This window comes from Ascaphus truei, unplaced genomic scaffold (assembly GCF_040206685.1).
Source record: "Ascaphus truei isolate aAscTru1 unplaced genomic scaffold, aAscTru1.hap1 HAP1_SCAFFOLD_1187, whole genome shotgun sequence".
Classification (NCBI taxonomy): domain Eukaryota; kingdom Metazoa; phylum Chordata; class Amphibia; order Anura; family Ascaphidae; genus Ascaphus; species Ascaphus truei.
The window spans coordinates 12113-30296 of record NW_027454057.1 but is presented as its reverse complement, the minus strand read 5'-3'; the positions used below and the strand labels follow the sequence as shown (position 1 = coordinate 30296).

Below are 18184 nucleotides of genomic sequence, written 5' to 3'. Positions count from 1 at the left end.
CTATTACCTCATATAACCCCTCCCTATAACTCCTCCTATTACCCCATATAACCCCTCCCTATAACTCCTCCTATTACCCATATAACCGCTCCCTATAACTCCTCCTATTACCCCATATAAACCCTCCCTATAACTCCTCCTATTACCCCATATAACCCCTCCCTATAACTCCTCCTATTACCCATATAACCTGTCCCTATAACTCCTCCTATTACCCCATATAACCCTCCCTATAACTCCTCCTATTACCCCAAATAACCCCTCCCTATAACTCCTCCTATTACCCCATATAACCGCTCTCTATAACTCCTCCTATTACCCCATATAACCCCTCCCTATAACTCCTCCTATTACCCATAAAACCGCTCCCTATAACTCCTCCTATTACCCCAAATAACCCCTCCCTATAACTCCTCCTATTACCCCATATACCCCCTCCCTAAACTCCTCCTATTACCCCATATACCCCCTCCCTATAACTCATCCTATTACCCCATATAACCGCTCCCTATAACTCCTCCTATTACCCCATATAACTGGTCCCTATAACTCTTCCTATTACCCCATATAACTGCTCCCTATAACTCATCCTATTACCCCATATAACCCCTCCCTATAACTCCCCCTATTACCCCATATATCTTTTCCTTATCCTTCCCGGGCTGCCTGTCCCTATCGGGGATTCACTTCCTTATCCTTCCTGGGCTGCCTGTCACTATCGGGGATTCTCTTCCTTATCCTTCCCGGGTTGCCTGTCCCTATCGGGGATTCACTTCCTTATCCTTCCCGGGCTGCCTGTCACTATCGGGGATTCTCTTCCTTATCCTTCCCGGGCTGCCTGTCTCTATCGGGGATTCACTTCCTTATCCTTCCCGGGCTGCCTGTCCCTATCGGGGATTCTCTTCCTTATCCTTCCCGGGCTGCCTGTCCCTATCGGGATTCTCTTCCTTATCCTTCCCGGGTTGCCTGTCCCTATCGGGGATTCTCTTCCTTATCCTTCCCGGGCTGCCTGTCTCTATCGGGGATTCTCTTCCTTATCCTTCCCGGGCTGCCTGTTACTATCGGGGATTATCTTCCTTATCCTTCCCGGGCTGCCTGTCACTATCGTGGATTCACTTCCTTATCTTTCCCGCGCTGCCTGTCCCTATCGGGGATTCACTTCCTTATCCTTCCCGGGCTGCCTGTCCCTATCGGGGATTCACTTCCTTATCCTTCCCGGGCTGCCTGTCCCTATCGGGGATTCACTTCCTTATCCTTCCCGGGCTGCCTGTCCCTATCGGGGATTCACTTCCTTATCCTTCCCGGGCTGCCTGTCACTATCGGGGATTCTCTTCCTTATCCTTCCCGGGTTGCCTGTACCTATCGGGGATTCTCTTCCTTATCCTTCCCGGTTTGCCTGTCCCTATCGGGGATTCTCTTCCTTATCCTTCCCGGGTTGCCTGTCCCTATCGGGGATTCACTTCCTTATCCTTCCCGGGCTGCCTGTCACTATCGGGGATTCTCTTCCTTATCCTTCCCGGGCTGCCTGTCTCTATCGGGCATTCACTTCCTTATCCTTCCCGGGCTGCCTGTCCCTATCGGGGATTCTCTTCCTTATCCTTCCCGGGCTGCCTGTCCCTATCGGGGATTCTCTTCCTTATCCTTCCCGGGTTGCCTGTCCCTATCGGGGATTCTCTTCCTTATCCTTCCCGGGCTGCCTGTCTCTATCGGGGATTCTCTTCCTTATCCTTCCCGGGCTGCCTGTCACTATCGGGGATTATCTTCCTTATCCTTCCCGGGCTGCCTGTCACTATCGTGGATTCACTTCCTTATCTTTCCCGCGCTGCCTGTCCCTATCGGGGATTCACTTCCTTATCCTTCCCGGGCTGCCTGTCCCTATCGGGGATTCACTTCCTTATCCTTCCCGGGCTGCCTGTCCCTATCGGGGATTCACTTCCTTATCCTTCCCGGGCTGCCTGTCACTATCGGGGATTCTCTTCCTTATCCTTCCCGGGTTGCCTGTACCTATCGGGGATTCTCTTCCTTATCCTTCCCGGGTTGCCTGTCCCTATCGGGGATTCTCTTCCTTATCCTTCCCGGGCTGCCTGTCCCTATCGGGGATTCTCTTCCTTATCCTTCCCGGGCTGCCTGTCACTATCGGGGATTCACTTCCTTATCCTTCCCGGGCTGCCTGTCCCTATCGGGGATTCACTTCCTTATCCTTCCCGCGCTGCCTGTCACTATCGGGGATTCACTTCCTTATCCTTCCCGCGCTGCCTGTCCCTATCGGGGATTCACTTTCTTATCCTTCCCGGGCTGCCTGTCCCTATCGGGGATTCACTTCCTTATCCTTCCCGGGCTGCCTGTCCCTATCGGGGATTCACTTCCTTATCCTTCCCGGGCTGCCTGTCCCTATCGGGGATTCACTTCCTTATCCTTCCCGGGCTGCCTGTCCCTATCGGGGATTCTCTTCCTTATCCTTCCCGGGCTGCCTGTCCCTATCGGGGATTCTCTTCCTTATCCTTCCCGGGCTGCCTGTCCCTATCGGGGATTCTCTTCCTTATCCTTCCCGGGCTGCCTGTCCCTATCTGGGATTCTCTTCCTTATCCTTCCCGGGCTGCCTGTCCCTATCGGGGATTCTCTTCCTTATCCTTCCCGGGCTGCCTGTCCCTATCGGGGATTCTCTTCCTTATCCTTCCCGGGCTGCCTGTCCCTATCGGGGATTCTCTTCCTTATCCTTCCCGGGCTGCCTGTCCCTATCGGGGATTCTCTTCCTTATCCTTCCCGGGCTGCCTGTCCCTATCGGGGATTCTCTTCCTTATCCTTCCCGGGCTGCCTGTCCCTATCGGGGATTCTTTTCCTTATCCTTCCCGGGCTGCCTGTCCCTATCGGGGATTCTCTTCCTTATCCTTCCCGGGCTGCCTGTCCCTATCGGGGATTCACTTCCTTATCCTTCCCGGGCTGCCTGTCACTATCGGGGATTCACTTCCTTATCCTTCCCGGGCTGCCTGTCACTATCGGGGATTCACTTCCTTATCCTTCCCGGGCTGCCTGTCCCTATCGGGGATTCACTTCCTTATCCTTCCCGGGCTGCCTGTCCCTGTCGGGGATTCACTTCCTTATCCTTCCCGGGCTGCCTGTCCCTGTCGGGGATTCTCTTCCTTATCCTTCCCGGGCTGCCTGTCCCTGTCGGGGATTCTCTACCTTATCCTTCCCGGGCTGCCAGTCCCTGTCGGGGATTCTCTTCCTTATCCTTCCCGGGCTGCCAGTCCCTGTCGGGGAATCTCTTCCTTATCCTTCCCGGGCTGCCTGTCCCTATCGGGGAATCTCTTCCTTATCCTTCCCGGGCTGCCTGTCCCTATCGGGGAATCTCTTCCTTATCCTTCCCGGGCTGCCTGTCCCTATCGGGGAATCTCTTCCTTATCCTTCCCGGGCTGCCTGTCCCTATCGGGGATTTACTTCCTTATCCTTCCCGGGCTGCCTGTCCCTATCGGGGATTCACTTCCTTATCCTTCCCGGGCTGCCTGTCCCTATCGGGGAATCTCTTCCTTATCCTTCCCGGGCTGCCTGTCACTATCGGGGATTCTCTTCCTTATCCTTCCCGGGCTGCCTGTCACTATCGGGGATTCACTTCCTTATCCTTCCCGGGCTGCCTGTCACTATCGGGGATTCACTTCCTTATCCTTCCCGGGCTGCCTGTCCCTATCGGGGATTCTCTTCCTTATCCTTCCCGGGCTGCCTGTCCCTATCGGGGATTCACTTCCTTATCCTTCCCGGGCTGCCAGTCCCTATCGGGGATTCACTTCCTTATCCTTCCCGGGCTGCCTGTCCCTATCGGGGATTCTCTTCCTTATCCTTCCCGGGCTGCCTGTCCCTATCGGGGATTCTCTTCCTTATCCTTCCCGGGCTGCCTGTCCCTATCGGGGATTCTCTTCCTTATCCTTCCCGGGCTGCCTGTCCCTATCGGGGATTCACTTCCTTATCCTTCCCGGGCTGCCTGTCACTATCGGGGATTCTCTTCCTTATCCTTCCCGGGCTGCCTGTCACTATCGGGGATTCACTTCCTTATCCTTCCCGGGCTGCCTGTCACTATCGGGGATTCACTTCCTTATCCTTCCCGGGCTGCCTGTCCCTATCGGGAAATCTCTTCCTTATCCTTCCCGGGCTGCCTGTCCCTATCGGCGATTCTCTTCCTTATCCTTCCCGGGCTGCCTGTCCCTATCGGGGATTCACTTCCTTATCCTTCCCGGGCTGCCAGTCCCTATCGGCGATTCTCTTCCTTATCCTTCCCGGGCTGCCTGTCCCTATCGGGGATTCACTTCCTTATCCTTCCCGGGCTGCCAGTCCCTATCGGGGATTCTCTACCTTATCCTTCCCGGGCTGCCAGTCCCTATCGGGGATTCTCTACCTTATCCTTCCCGGGCTGCCAGTCACTATCGGGGATTCTCTACCTTATCCTTCCCGGGCTGCCAGTCCCTATCGGGGATTCTCTACCTTATCCTTCCCGGGCTGCCAGTCCCTATCGGGGATTCTCTTCCTTATCCTTCCCGGGCTGCCAGTCCCTATCGGGGATTCTCTTCCTTATCCTTCCCGGGCTGCCTGTCCCTATCGGGGATTCTCTTCCTTATCCTTCCCGGGCTGCCTGTCCCTATCGGGGATTCTCTTCCTTATCCTTCCCGGGCTGCCTGTCCCTATCGGGGATTCTCTTCCTTATCCTTCCCGGGCTGCCTGTCCCTATCGGGGATTCACTTCCTTATCCTTCCCGGGCTGCCTGTCACTATCGGGGATTCTCTTCCTTATCCTTCCCGGGCTGCCTGTCACTATCGGGGATTCTCTTCCTTATCCTTCCCGGGCTGCCTGTCACTATCGGGGATTCACTTCCTTATCCTTCCCGGGCTGCCTGTCACTATCGGGGATTCACTTCCTTATCCTTCCCGGGCTGCCTGTCACTATCGGGGATTCACTTCCTTATCCTTCCCGGGCTGCCTGTCCCTATCGGGGATTCACTTCCTTATCCTTCCCGGGCTGCCTGTCCCTATCGGGGATTCACTTCCTTATCCTTCCCGGGCTGCCTGTCCCTATCGGGGATTCACTTCCTTATCCTTCCCGGGCTGCCTGTCCCTATCGGGGATTCTCTTCCTTATCCTTCCCGGGCTGCCTGTCCCTATCGGGGATTCTCTTCCTTATCCTTCCCGGGCTGCCTGTCCCTATCGGGGATTCTCTTCCTTATCCTTCCCGGGCTGCCTGTCCCTATCGGGGATTCTCTTCCTTATCCTTCCCGGGCTGCCTGTCCCTATCAGGGATTCTCTTCCTTATCCTTCCCGGGCTGCCTGTCACTATCGGGGATTCACTTCCTTATCCTTCCCGGCTGCCTGTCCCTATCGGGGATTCACTTCCTTATCCTTCCCGGGCTGCCTGTCCCTATCGGGGATTCACTTCCTTATCCTTCCCGGGCTGCCTGTCCCTATCGGGGATTCACTTCCTTATCCTTCCCGGGCTGCCTGTCCCTATCGGGGATTCACTTCCTTATCCTTCCCGGGCTGCCTGTCCCTATCGGGGATTCTCTTCCTTATCCTTCCCGGGCTGCCTGTCCCTATCGGGGGATTCACTTCCTTATCCTTCCCGGGCTGCCTGTCCCTATCGGAGAATCTCTTTCTTATCCTTCCCGGGCTGCCTGTCCCTATCGGAGAATCTCTTTCTTATCCTTCCCGGGCTGCCTGTCCCTATCGGGGAATCTCTTTCTTATCCTTCCCGGGCTGCCTGTCCCTATCGGGGAATCTCTTCCTTATCCTTCCCGGGCTGCCTGTCCCTATCGGGGAATCTCTTCCTTATCCTTCCCGGGCTGCCTGTCCCTATCGGGAATTCACTTCCTTATCCTTCCCGGGCTGCCTGTCCCTATCGGGGATTCACTTCCTTATCCTTCCCGGGCTGCCTGTCACTATCGGGGATTCACTTCCTTATCCTTCCCGGGCTGCCTGTCACTATCGGGGATTCACTTCCTTATCCTTCCCGGGCTGCCTGTCCCTATCGGGGATTCACTTCCTTATCCTTCCCGGGCTGCCTGTCCCTATCGGGGATTCTCTTCCTTATCCTTCCCGGGCTGCCTGTCCCTATCGGGGATTCACTTCCTTATCCTTCCCGGGCTGCCTGTCCCTATCGGGGATTCACTTCCTTATCCTTCCCGGGCTGCCTGTCCCTATCGGGGATTCACTTCCTTATCCTTCCCGGGCTGCCTGTCCCTATCGGGGATTCACTTCCTTATCCTTCCCGGGCTGCCTGTCCCTATCGGGGATTCACTTCCTTATCCTTCCCGGGCTGCCTGTCCCTATCGGGGATTCACTTCCTTATCCTTCCCGGGCTGCCTGTCCCTATCGGGGATTCTCTTCCTTATCCTTCCCGGGCTGCCTGTCCCTATCGGGGATTCTCTTCCTTATCCTTCCCGGGCTGCCTGTCCCTATCGGGGATTCACTTCCTTATCCTTCCCGGGCTGCCTGTCCCTATCGGGGATTCACTTCCTTATCCTTCCCGGGCTGCCTGTCCCTATCGGAGAATCTCTTTCTTATCCTTCCCGGGCTGCCTGTCCCTATCGGGGAATCTCTTCCTTATCCTTCCCGGGCTGCCTGTCCCTATCGGGGAATCTCTTCCTTATCCTTCCCGGGCTGCCTGTCCCTAACGGGGAATCTCTTCCTTATCCTTCCCGGGCTGCCTGTCCCTATCGGGAATTCACTTCCTTATCCTTCCCGGGCTGCCTGTCCCTATCGGGGATTCACTTCCTTATCCTTCCCGGGCTGCCTGTCACTATCGGGGATTCACTTCCTTATCCTTCCCGGGCTGCCTGTCACTATCGGGGATTCACTTCCTTATCCTTCCCGGGCTGCCTGTCCCTATCGGGGATTCACTTCCTTATCCTTCCCGGGCTGCCTGTCCCTATCGGGGATTCTCTTCCTTATCCTTCCCGGGCTGCCTGTCACTATCGGGGATTCTCTTCCTTATCCTTCCCGGGCTGCCTGTCCCTATCGGGGATTCACTTCCTTATCCTTCCCGGGCTGCCTGTCCCTATCGGGGATTCACTTCCTTATCCTTCCCGGGCTGCCTGTCCCTATCGGGGATTCACTTCCTTATCCTTCCCGGGCTGCCTGTCCCTATCGGGGATTCACTTCCTTATCCTTCCCGGGCTGCCTGTCCCTATCGGGGATTCTCTTCCTTATCCTTCCCGGGCTGCCTGTCCCTATCGGGGATTCTCTTCCTTATCCTTCCCGGGCTGCCTGTCACTATCGGGGATTCACTTCCTTATCCTTCCCGGGCTGCCTGTCACTATCGGGGATTCACTTCCTTATCCTTCCCGGGCTGCCTGTCCCTATCGGGGATTCACTTCCTTATCCTTCCCGGGCTGCCTGTCCCTATCGGGGATTCACTTCCTTATCCTTCCCGGGCTGCCTGTCCCTATCGGGGATTCACTTCCTTATCCTTCCCGGGCTGCCTGTCCCTATCGGGGAATCTCTTCCTTATCCTTCCCGGGCTGCCTGTCCCTATCGGGGAATCTCTTCCTTATCCTTCCCGGGCTGCCTGTCCCTATCGGGGATTCACTTCCTTATCCTTCCCGGGCTGCCTGTCCCTATCGGGGATTCACTTCCTTATCCTTCCCGGGCTGCCTGTCCCTATCGGGGATTCACTTCCTTATCCTTCCCGGGCTGCCTGTCCCTATCGGGGATTCACTTCCTTATCCTTCCCGGGCTGCCTGTCCCTATCGGGGATTCACTTCCTTATCCCTCCCGGGCTGCCTGTCCCTATCGGGGATTCACTTCCTTATCCCTCCCGGGCTGCCTGTCCCTATCGGGGATTCACTTCCTTATCCTTCCCGGGCTGCCTGTCACTATCGGGGATTCTCTTCCTTATCCTTCCCGGGCTGCCTGTCACTATCGGGGATTCTCTTCCTTATCCTTCCCGGGCTGCCTGTCACTATCGGGGATTCTCTTCCTTATCCTTCCCGGGCTGCCTGTCCCTATCGGGGATTCACTTCCTTATCCTTCCCGGGCTGCCTGTCCCTATCGGGGATTCACTTCCTTATCCTTCCCGGGCTGCCTGTCCCTATCGGGGATTCACTTCCTTATCCTTCCCGGGCTGCCTGTCCCTATCGGGGATTCACTTCCTTATCCTTCCCGGGCTGCCTGTCCCTATCGGAGAATCTCTTCCTTATCCTTCCCGGGCTGCCTGTCCCTATCGGGGAATCTCTTCCTTATCCTTCCCGGGCTGCCTGTCCCTATCGGGGAATCTCTTCCTTATCCTTCCCGGGCTGCCTGTCCCTATCGGGGATTCACTTCCTTATCCTTCCCGGGCTGCCTGTCCCTATCGAGGATTCACTTCCTTATCCTTCCCGGGCTGCCTGTCCCTATCGAGGATTCACTTCCTTATCCTTCCCGGGCTGCCTGTCCCTATCGGGGAATCTCTTCCTTATCCTTCCCGGGCTGCCTGTCCCTATCGGGGATTCACTTCCTTATCCTTCCCGGGCTGCCTGTCACTATCAGGGATTCACTTCCTTATCCTTCCCGGGCTGCCTGTCCCTATCGGGGATAGTATAATGGTAATGATTATTGTTATTATTAGTATAACTAATGAATATTATTATTAGTAGTAATAGTATAACTGTAATGAATATTATTAGTATAACTGTAACTATTATTAGTAGTATAACGCTGATATTATTAGTATAATTGTACTTATTATTATTAGAATAACTGTAATTATAATCGTTGCAGTTACACTAATTCTAAAACATTAGGAGAATTAAAGCATGAATATTATTATTATTATAACTATAATGACTATTAGTACAAGTATTAACATTAGGAGAATTAATGTATTGTTTTTATAACTAATGAATAATATTATTAGTATAACTGTAATGAATATTATAACTGTAATTAATAGTAGTAGTAGTTGTATTAACATTAGGAGCACTAATGTATTATTATTATTATTTTTAGGGAGAATTAATGCATTATTATTATTATTATTATTAGGGAGAATTAATGCATGATTATTATTATTATTAACATAAGAAGTAATGCATGATTATTATTAACATTAGGAGAATGAATGCATGATTATTATTAACATTATGAAATTTAATGCATGATGATTATTATTAGGGATAATTAATGCATTGTTATTTTTATGATTATTATTATTAGGGATAATTAATGCATGATTATTATTATTAGGGAGAATTAATTCATGATTAGTATTATTATTAGGGAGAATTAATGCATGATTATTATTATTATTATTATTATTTTTAGGGAGAATTAATGCATGCTCATTATTATTATTCGGGAGAATTAATTCATGATTATTATTAGGGAGAAATAATTCATTATTATTATTATTAGGGATAGTTAATGCATGATTATTATTAACATTAGGAGAATTAATGCATGATTATAATTATTAGGGAGAATTAATGCATGATGCATGATTATTATTAGGGAGAATTAATGCATGATTATTATTATTAGGGATAATGAATGCATGATTATTATTATTAGGGATAATTAATGGATGATTATTATTATTAGGGAGAATTAATGCATGATTATAATTAATAGGGTTAATTAATGCATGATTATTATTAATAGGGTTAATTAATGCATGATTATTATTATTAGGGATAATTAATGCATGATTATTATTAGGGATAATTAATGCATGATTATTATTAACATTAGGAGAATTAATGCAAGATTATAATTATTAGGGAGAATTAATGCATGATTATTATTATTAGGGAGAATTAATTCATGATGCATGATTACTAGGTATAATTAATGCATGATTATTATTATTAGGGATAATTAATGGATGATTACTATTATTAGGGAGAATTAATGCATGATTATTATTAATAGGGTTAATTAATGCATGATTATTATTAGGGATAATTAATGCATGATTATTATTATTAGGGAGAATTAATGCATGATTATTATTAATATGGTTAATTAATGCATGATTATAATTATTAGGGTTAATTAATGCATGATTATTATTAGGGATAATTAATGCATGATTATTATTATTAGGGAGAATTAATGCATGATTATTATTAATAGGGTTAATTAATGCATGATTATAATTATTAGGGTTAATTAATGCATGATTATAATTAATAGGGGTAATTAATGCACAATTATTATTAGGGATAATTAATGCATGATTATTATTATTAGGGAGAATTAATGCATGATTATTATTAATAGGGTTAATTAATGCATGATTATTATTAGGGATAATTAATGCATGATTATTATTATTAGGGAGAATTAATGCATGATTATTATTAATATGGTTAATTAATGCATGATTATAATTATTAGGGTTAATTAATGCATGATTATTATTAGGGATAATTAATGCTTGATTATTATTATTAGGGAGAATTAATGCATGATTATTATTAATAGGGTTAATTAATGCATGATAATAATTATTAGGGTTAATTAATGCATGATTATAATTAATAGGGTTAATTAATGCACAATTATTATTAGGGATAATTAATGCATGATTATTATTATTAGGGAGAATTAATGCATGATTATTATTAATAGGGTTAATTAATGCATGATTATTATTAATAGGGTTAATTAATGCATGATTATAATTAATAGGGTTAATTAATGCACGGTTATTATTAGGGATAATTAATGCATGATAATTATTAGGGTTAATTAATGCATGACTATTATTAATAGGGTTAATTAATGCATGATTATTATTAGGGATAATTAATGCATGATTATTATTATTAGGGAGAATTAATGCATGACTATTATTAATAGGGTTAATTAATGCATGATTATTATTAGGGATAATTAATGCATGATTATAATTATTAGGGTTAATTAATGCATGATTATAATTATTAGGGTTAATTAATGCATGATTATAATTATTAGGGATTATTAATGATTAGAATGAGTACAATTAGTCACTTCCCGTCTCCTGTCTGTGACGTCACCCAGCCCGCCTTTATTCTGCAGTGACATCACAGAGGCGGGATTTTCAGGCTGAGTGACGCACAACGTCACTTCCCGCCTCCTACCTGTGACGTCACTTCCCAGGCGGGGCTGTCCTCGCCCAGGACACTGAAGGGGCGGAGCTTCCCTTCTCCAGGAGATGCTAGCGTCACTGGCGGGGGGTGGAGCTCTCACTTCTGTGTGACAGCTGTCACTGAGTGGGCGTGTTTTCCCTGTGCAATAATCAGCGTTCTGCGTCCCTTGTGGGGGCGGGGTCTTCTCAGCTCAGTGACATGCCGCGAGACTAGGGGGGGCGGGGTCTCAGGGAGTGTGTGGGCGGGGTCTGTGTGTCGGATGTCAGTATGCGTGTCAGTGTGTGGGCGGGGTCTCGTTTGAGTAACAGTGTGTGGGCGGCGTCTCAGCGTGTGTGTGACAGTGTGTGGGCGGGGTCTCAGCGTGTGAGTGACAGTGTGTGGGCGGGGTCTCAGCGTGTGAGTGACAGTGTGTGGGCGGCGTCTCAGCGTGTGTGTGACAGTGTGTGGGCGGGGTCTCAGCGTGTGAGTGACAGTGTGTGGGCGGGGTCTCAGCGTGTGAGTGACAGTGTGTTGCCGGGGTCTCCACTCCGCGTGTGATGTCACAATGTGGGCGGGGTTTCCCGGTGGGTAATGGCGGCGGTGGCCGCCGGGTGAAGCAGCGGGAGCAGGACCCGGCCTCCTCCCCCCTCCCTGTATGTATATAGCTGTATAACACACAGTCTGACCCCTCACACTTCCAACCTTCCACACGCTCTGTGCCTCGCGCCGCTTCCGGTGTGTGACCCGAGCCGCTTCCTGTCTGTTCCCCGCGCCGCTTCCGGTGTGTGCCCCGAGCCGCTTCCGGTGTGTGCCCCGCGCCGCTTCCGGTGTGTGCCCCGAGCCGCTTCCGCTCTGTGCCTCGCGCCGCTTCCGGTGTGTGACCCGAGCCGCTTCCTGTCTGTTCCCCGCGCCGCTTCCGGTGTGTGCCCCGAGCCGCTTCCGGTGTGTGCCCCGAGCCGCTTCCGGTGTGTGCCCCGCGCCGCTTCCGGTGTGTGCCTCGAGCCGCTTCCGCTCTGTGCCCCGCGCCGCTTCCGCTCTGTGCCCCGCGCCGCTTCCGCTCTGTGCCCCGCGCCGCTTCCTGTCTGAGCCCCGCGCCGCTTCCTGTCTGTTCCCCGCGCCGCTTCCTGTCTGAGCCCCGCGCCGCTACCTGTCTGAGCCCCGCGCCGCTTCCGTTCTGTGCCCCGCGCCGCTTCCGCTCTGTGCCCCGCGCCGCTTCCTGTCTGAGCCCCGCGCCGCTTCCGCTCTGTGCCCCGCGCCGCTTCCGCTCTGTCCCGCGCGCCGCTTCCGCTCTGTGCCCCGCGCCGCTTCCGCTCTGTGCCCCGCGCCGCTTCCGCTCTGTGCCCCGCGCCGCTTCCGCTCTGTGCCCCGCGCCGCTTCCGCTCTGTGCCCCGCGCCGCTTCCTGTCTGAGCCCCGCGCCGCTTCCTGTCTGTTCCCCGCGCCGCTTCCTGTCTGAGCCCCGCGCCGCTACCTGTCTGAGCCCCGCGCCGCTTCCGTTCTGTGCCCCGCGCCGCTTCCGCTCTGTGCCCCGCGCCGCTTCCTGTCTGAGCCCCGCGCCGCTTCCGCTCTGTGCCCCGCGCCGCTTCCGCTCTGTCCCGCGCGCCGCTTCCGCTCTGTGCCCCGCGCCGCTTCCGCTCTGTGCCCCGCGCCGCTTCCGCTCTGTGCCCCGCGCCGCTTCCGCTCTGTGCCCCGCGCCGCTTCCGCTCTTTGCCCCGCGCCGCTTCCGCTCTGTGCCCCGCGCCGCTTCCGCTCTGTGCCCCGCGCCGCTTCCGCTCTGTGCCCCGCGCCGCTTCCTGTCTGAGCCCCGCGCCGCTTCCGCTCTGTGCCCCGCGCCGCTTCCGCTCTGTCCCGCGCGCCGCTTCCGCTCTGTGCCCCGCGCCGCTTCCGCTCTGTGCCCCGCGCCGCTTCCGCTCTGTGCCCCGCGCCGCTTCCGCTCTGTGCCCCGCGCCGCTTCCGCTCTGTGCCCCGCGCCGCTTCCGTTCTGTTCCCCGCGCCGCTTCCGTTCTGTGCCCCGCGCCGCTTCCGCTCTGTGCCCCGCGCCGCTTCCGCTCTGTGCCCCGCGCCGCTTCCTGTCTGTGCCCCGCGCCGCTTCCGCTCTGTGCCCCGCGCCGCTTCCTGTCTGTTCCCCGCGCCGCTTCCGCTCTGTGCCCCGCGCCGCTTCCGCTCTGTGCCCCGCGCCGCTTCCGTTCTGTGCCCCGCGCCGCTTCCGCTCTGTGCCCCGCGCCGCTTCCGTTCTGTGCCCCGCGCCGCTTCCTGTCTGTTCCCCGCGCCGCTTCCTGTCTGTGCCCCGCGCCGCTTCCGCTCTGTGCCCCGCGCCGCTTCCTGTCTGTTCCCCGCGCGCCGCTTCCTGTCTGTGCCCCGCGCCGCTTCCGCTCTGTGCCCCGCGCCGCTTCCGCTCTGTGCCCCGCGCCGCTTCCGTTCTGTGCCCCGCGCCGCTTCCTGTCTGAGCCCCGCTTCCTGTCTGAGCCCCGCTTCCTGTCTGTGTCCCGCGCCGCTTCCTGTCTGAGCCCCGCTTCCTGTCTGTGCCCCGCGCCGCTTCCTGTCTGAGCCCCGCTTCCTGTCTGAGCCCCGCTTCCTGTCTGTGCCCCGCGCCGCTTCCTGTCTGAGCCCCGCTTCCTGTCTGAGCCCCGCGCCGCTTCCTGTCTGAGCCCCGCTTCCTGTCTGTGCCCCGCGCCGCTTCCTGTCTGAGCCCCGCTTCCTGTCTGTGCCCCGCGCCGCTTCCTGTCTGTGCCCCGCTTCCTGTCTGTGCCCCGCTTCCTGTCTGTGCCCCGCTTCCTGTCTGTGCCCCGCTTCCTGTCTGTGCCCCGCTTCCTGTCTGTGCCCCGCTTCCTGTCTGTGCCCCGCGCCGCTTCCTGTCTGAGCCCCGCCCACTCCTCACCCACAATCAGTGCTGTAGTATTAGATAACTCTCACTGCATTTTATTAACATTTTTATTCATCTCTTAATGCCGCTATTAAAGAGTTTCTGATTTATATAGCAGTTCTCCCCCCCCCCCGCAGTTCTCCCCCCCCCCGCAGTTCTCCCCCCCCCCGCAGTTCTCCCCCCCCCCCCCCGCAGTTCTCCCCCCCCCCCGCAGTTCTCCCCCCCCCCGCAGTTCTCCCCCCCCCCGCAGTTCTCCCCCCCCCCGCAGTTCTCCCCCCCCCCCCCAGCAGTACAAGATCTCTGTAACACTTTAGCAGTTTGAGCTGCAAACTATAACACTAGATAATGTTACCGTAGTAATATAAGGATACATTTGTGGCTGTTGAGTTACACTGACTGAAGGATTGATTTAAACTGAAAGGCGGCCATTATGTTAGGCACACAATCAGTATGGTGACAGACTTATAACAGGAGCACCAAACGATTGCAGCGTAGGAAAGACTGTAAGTTTATACATGGTCACGCACTTTCCATGTACACATAAGGAGAAAACACGCGGGATGTAGTATTGCTGCTCTGAGACACACGTTTAAATACATACATATACATTAACGTCTACACACACACACACTAACGTCTATACACACACACACACACACACACACACGTCTATACACACACATGTCTATACACACACACACACACACACACACTAACGTCTATACACACACACACACACACACACACACACGTCTATACACACACACACACACGCCGCTGTCTTTATGGTGACAAAAGCATCTTCATTTAGTGACCCACGCAAGAAGAGACCGCTGGGAGAGACAGTCTGAGAGCGCACACAAGGTCACTGTCCCTGGTCACGTCTGGCGGTGACATTACCGTGACCAAAAGAGGCCCGGGCACGCGACGCTCACCGGGGAGAGACGGGCACGAGACGCTCACCGGCGAGAGACGGGCACGAGACGCTCACCGGCGAGAGACGGGCACGAGACGCTCACCGGCGAGAGACTGGGCACGAGACGCTCACTGGGGAGAGACGGGCACGAGACGCTCTCCGGCGAGAGACTGGGCACGAGACGCTCTGGGGAGAGACGGGCACGAGACACTCTCTGGGGAGAGACTGGGCACGAGACACTCTCCGGGGAGAGACTGGGCACGAGACGCTCTCCGGGGAGAGACTGGGCACGAGACGCTCTCCGGGGAGAGACTGGGCACGAGACGCTCTCCGGGGAGAGACTGGGCACGAGACGCTCTCCGGGGAGAGACTGGGCACGAGACGCTCTCCGGGGAGAGACTGGGCACGAGACGCTCTCCGGGGAGAGACTGGGCACGAGACGCTCTCCGGGGAGAGACTGGGCACGAGACGCTCTCCGGGAGAGACGAACCAAGTCCTGCAAATCGCATCTAGGGAGGCACCAAGCTGGTCCTCCCGTATAAACGTACACATCCTTCAGCTGTAAAGAGTCCGCTGGTGGGGAGGGGTGTGGGGGTAACGGGGATGTTATAAGACGTAGGGGGGTGGGGGTAACGGGGATGTTATAAGACGTGTAGAGACACTTTCGGGTGTAAAGCCTCGGTTGGGAAATACCACCTGTAACATGAGCGAGAGAGGAGCGGCGACAGCGAGAACGCGTTCATCGGAGACCGCCAAGGCAGGCTTTAGTGCAAGTTGTTCTTGTGAGACACCCTGTCTGAGCGTATCGGGGTGAGAGAGATCTCTCCGCGGGGTCCCCCCCTCACACGCAGCATACGGGGAGACATCGGAAATACAAGGTGGGACAAAGTGTCATTATTCGGAAGCGCGCTTGGGACACAACGCGTACCGCAGAGCAGGAGAAAATACCGATATTGCGCACGCAGCGGTCAGCATTTACCCCTGGGGGTAAGCAAAGAAGGGGGGTAGCCGTATTTTTACTACCCCTGGGGGTAACCGATCCCTGAGAAGAAAGATCCAAAGTACACATCGAGTATGACGTTCCTACCGTCGTAACTGCTAGCGCTGGTAAAATTGCATTTTGGTGTAACAGATATAGCATAGGGTAACAGATTCCCCCCTATACAGCGTAGGGTAACAGCCCCCCTGTATAGCGTAGGGTAACATCCCCCTATATAGCATAGGGTAACAGATTCCCCCCTATACAGCGTAGGGTAACAGCCCCCCTATACAGCGTAGGGTAACAGCCCCCCTGTATAGCGTAGGGTAACATCCCCCTATATAGCGTAGGGTAACAGATTCCCCCCTATACAGCGTAGGGTAACAGCCCCCCTGTATAGCGTAGGGTAACATCCCCCTATATAGCGTAGGGTAACAGATTCCCCCCTATACAGCGTAGGGTAACAGCCCCCCTGTATAGCGTAGGGTAACATCCCCCTATACATCGTAGGGTAACAGCCCCCCTATATAGCGTAGGGTAACAGATTCCCCCTATACAGCGTAGGATAACAGCCCCCTATATAGCGTAGGGTAACAGATTCCCCCTTTATAGCGTAGGGTAACATCCCTCCCCCTCTATATAGCGTAGTGTAACATCCCCCCATATATAGCATAGGGTAACAGATCCCCCCCTATATAGCGTAGGGTAACAGATCCCCCCCTATATAGCGTAGTGTAACATCCCCCCATATATAGCGTAGGGTAACAGATCCCCCCCTATATAGCATAGGGTAACAGATCCCCCCCTATATAGCGTAGGGTAACAGATCCCCCCCCTATATAGCGTAGGGTAACATCCCTCACCCTCTATATAGCGTAGTGTAACATCCCCCCATATATAGCGTAGGGTAACAGATCCCCCCCTATATAGCATAGGGTAACAGATCCCCCCCTATATAGCGTAGGGTAACAGATCCCCCCCTATATAGCGTAGGGTAACAGATCCCCCCCCTATATAGCGTAGTGTAACATCCCCCCATATATAGCGTAGGGTAACGGATCCCCCCTATATAGTGTAGGGTAACAGATTCCCCCCTATATAGTGTAGGGTAACAGATCCCCCTATAGCGTAGGGTAACAGATCCCCCTATATAGCGTAGGGTAACAGATCCCCCCTATATAGCGTAGGGTAACATCCCTCACCCTCTATATAGCGTAGTGTAACATCCCCCCCTATATAGCGTAGGGTAACAGATCTCTCCCCCTCTATATAGTGTAGTGTAACAGATCCCCCCCATAAAACGTGGGGTAACCGATCTCCCCCCCCCCATAACGTATAGAGTCACAGATCCCCTATATTGCATAGGGTCACAGATCCCCTGTAAAGCGCAGCGTCACAGGCCCGTATAAAGCGCGGTGACGCTCGCACACAGCTGGTGACGATGTTTGCCGTGGGATTGAACATCCGGTGATTACGTGACTCCTGGGTGTAACATTTAATTACGAGATCGGAGGAGAACCATTCAACGTGGAGACACTCAGACGCAACGACAGAGGGGGTGGGAACGTACACCCGAGTGTGATCTGTCCCAAGGGGAATACCTCCGGGAGGTGAGAGAGACCTTCCCAAACATTAAGCCACGGGAGGAGGGATCCTACCGTCGGAGTTTATACACCCTGGCCCTAAAGTATCGGTGAAGGAGATCGGTATAAACCCGCCTGGCGCAGGGAAAGGAGGCGCGTCCGATATTCTACACGCGGGAACGGAGGCTGGAGAGAGGTACAAACCCGCCTGGCGCAGGGAAAGGAGGCGCGTCCGATATTCTCCTACACGCGGGAACGGAGGCTGGAGAGAGGTACAAACCCGCCTGGCGCAGGGAAAGGAGGCGCGTCCGATATTCTCCTACACGCGGGAACGGAGGCTGGAGAGAGGTACAAACCCGCCTGGCGCAGGGAAAGGAGGCGCGTCCGATATTCTCCTACACGCGGGAACGGAGGCTGGAGAGAGGTACGAAATGTGGGAGGAATCCCGGGTATATATTATATAGGGTCTGTTATAGGGTCTGTACCTCCGCGTACAGGACAGAGCCCCCTCATATATACCATATATACTGTGGGACTGTTATAGGGTCTGTACCTCCGCGTACAGGACAGCCCCCTCATATATACCATATATACTGTGGGACTGTTATAGGGTCTGTACCTCCGCGTACAGGACAGAGCCCCCTCATATATACCATATATACTGTGGGACTGTTATAGGGTCTGTACCTCCGCGTACAGGACAGAGCCCCCTCATATATACCATATATACTGTGGGACTGTTATAGGGTCTGTACCTCCGCGTACAGGACAGAGCCC

At 53.4% G+C, this 18184-nt stretch overlaps 1 protein-coding gene across 1 annotated transcript in view; it reads right to left on the bottom strand.

Annotated features, from left to right (window-relative positions):
* Nucleotides 1-12101, bottom strand: part of LOC142475360 (uncharacterized) — a 47656-nt gene extending 35555 nt beyond the window's left edge. Inside the window, exon 1 of the mRNA XM_075581275.1 lies at nucleotides 11771-12101. The gene's annotated coding sequence lies outside the window, so the exon portion shown is untranslated. The remainder of the gene's footprint in view (nucleotides 1-11770) is intronic.
* Nucleotides 12102-18184: the final 6083 nt, after the last annotated feature.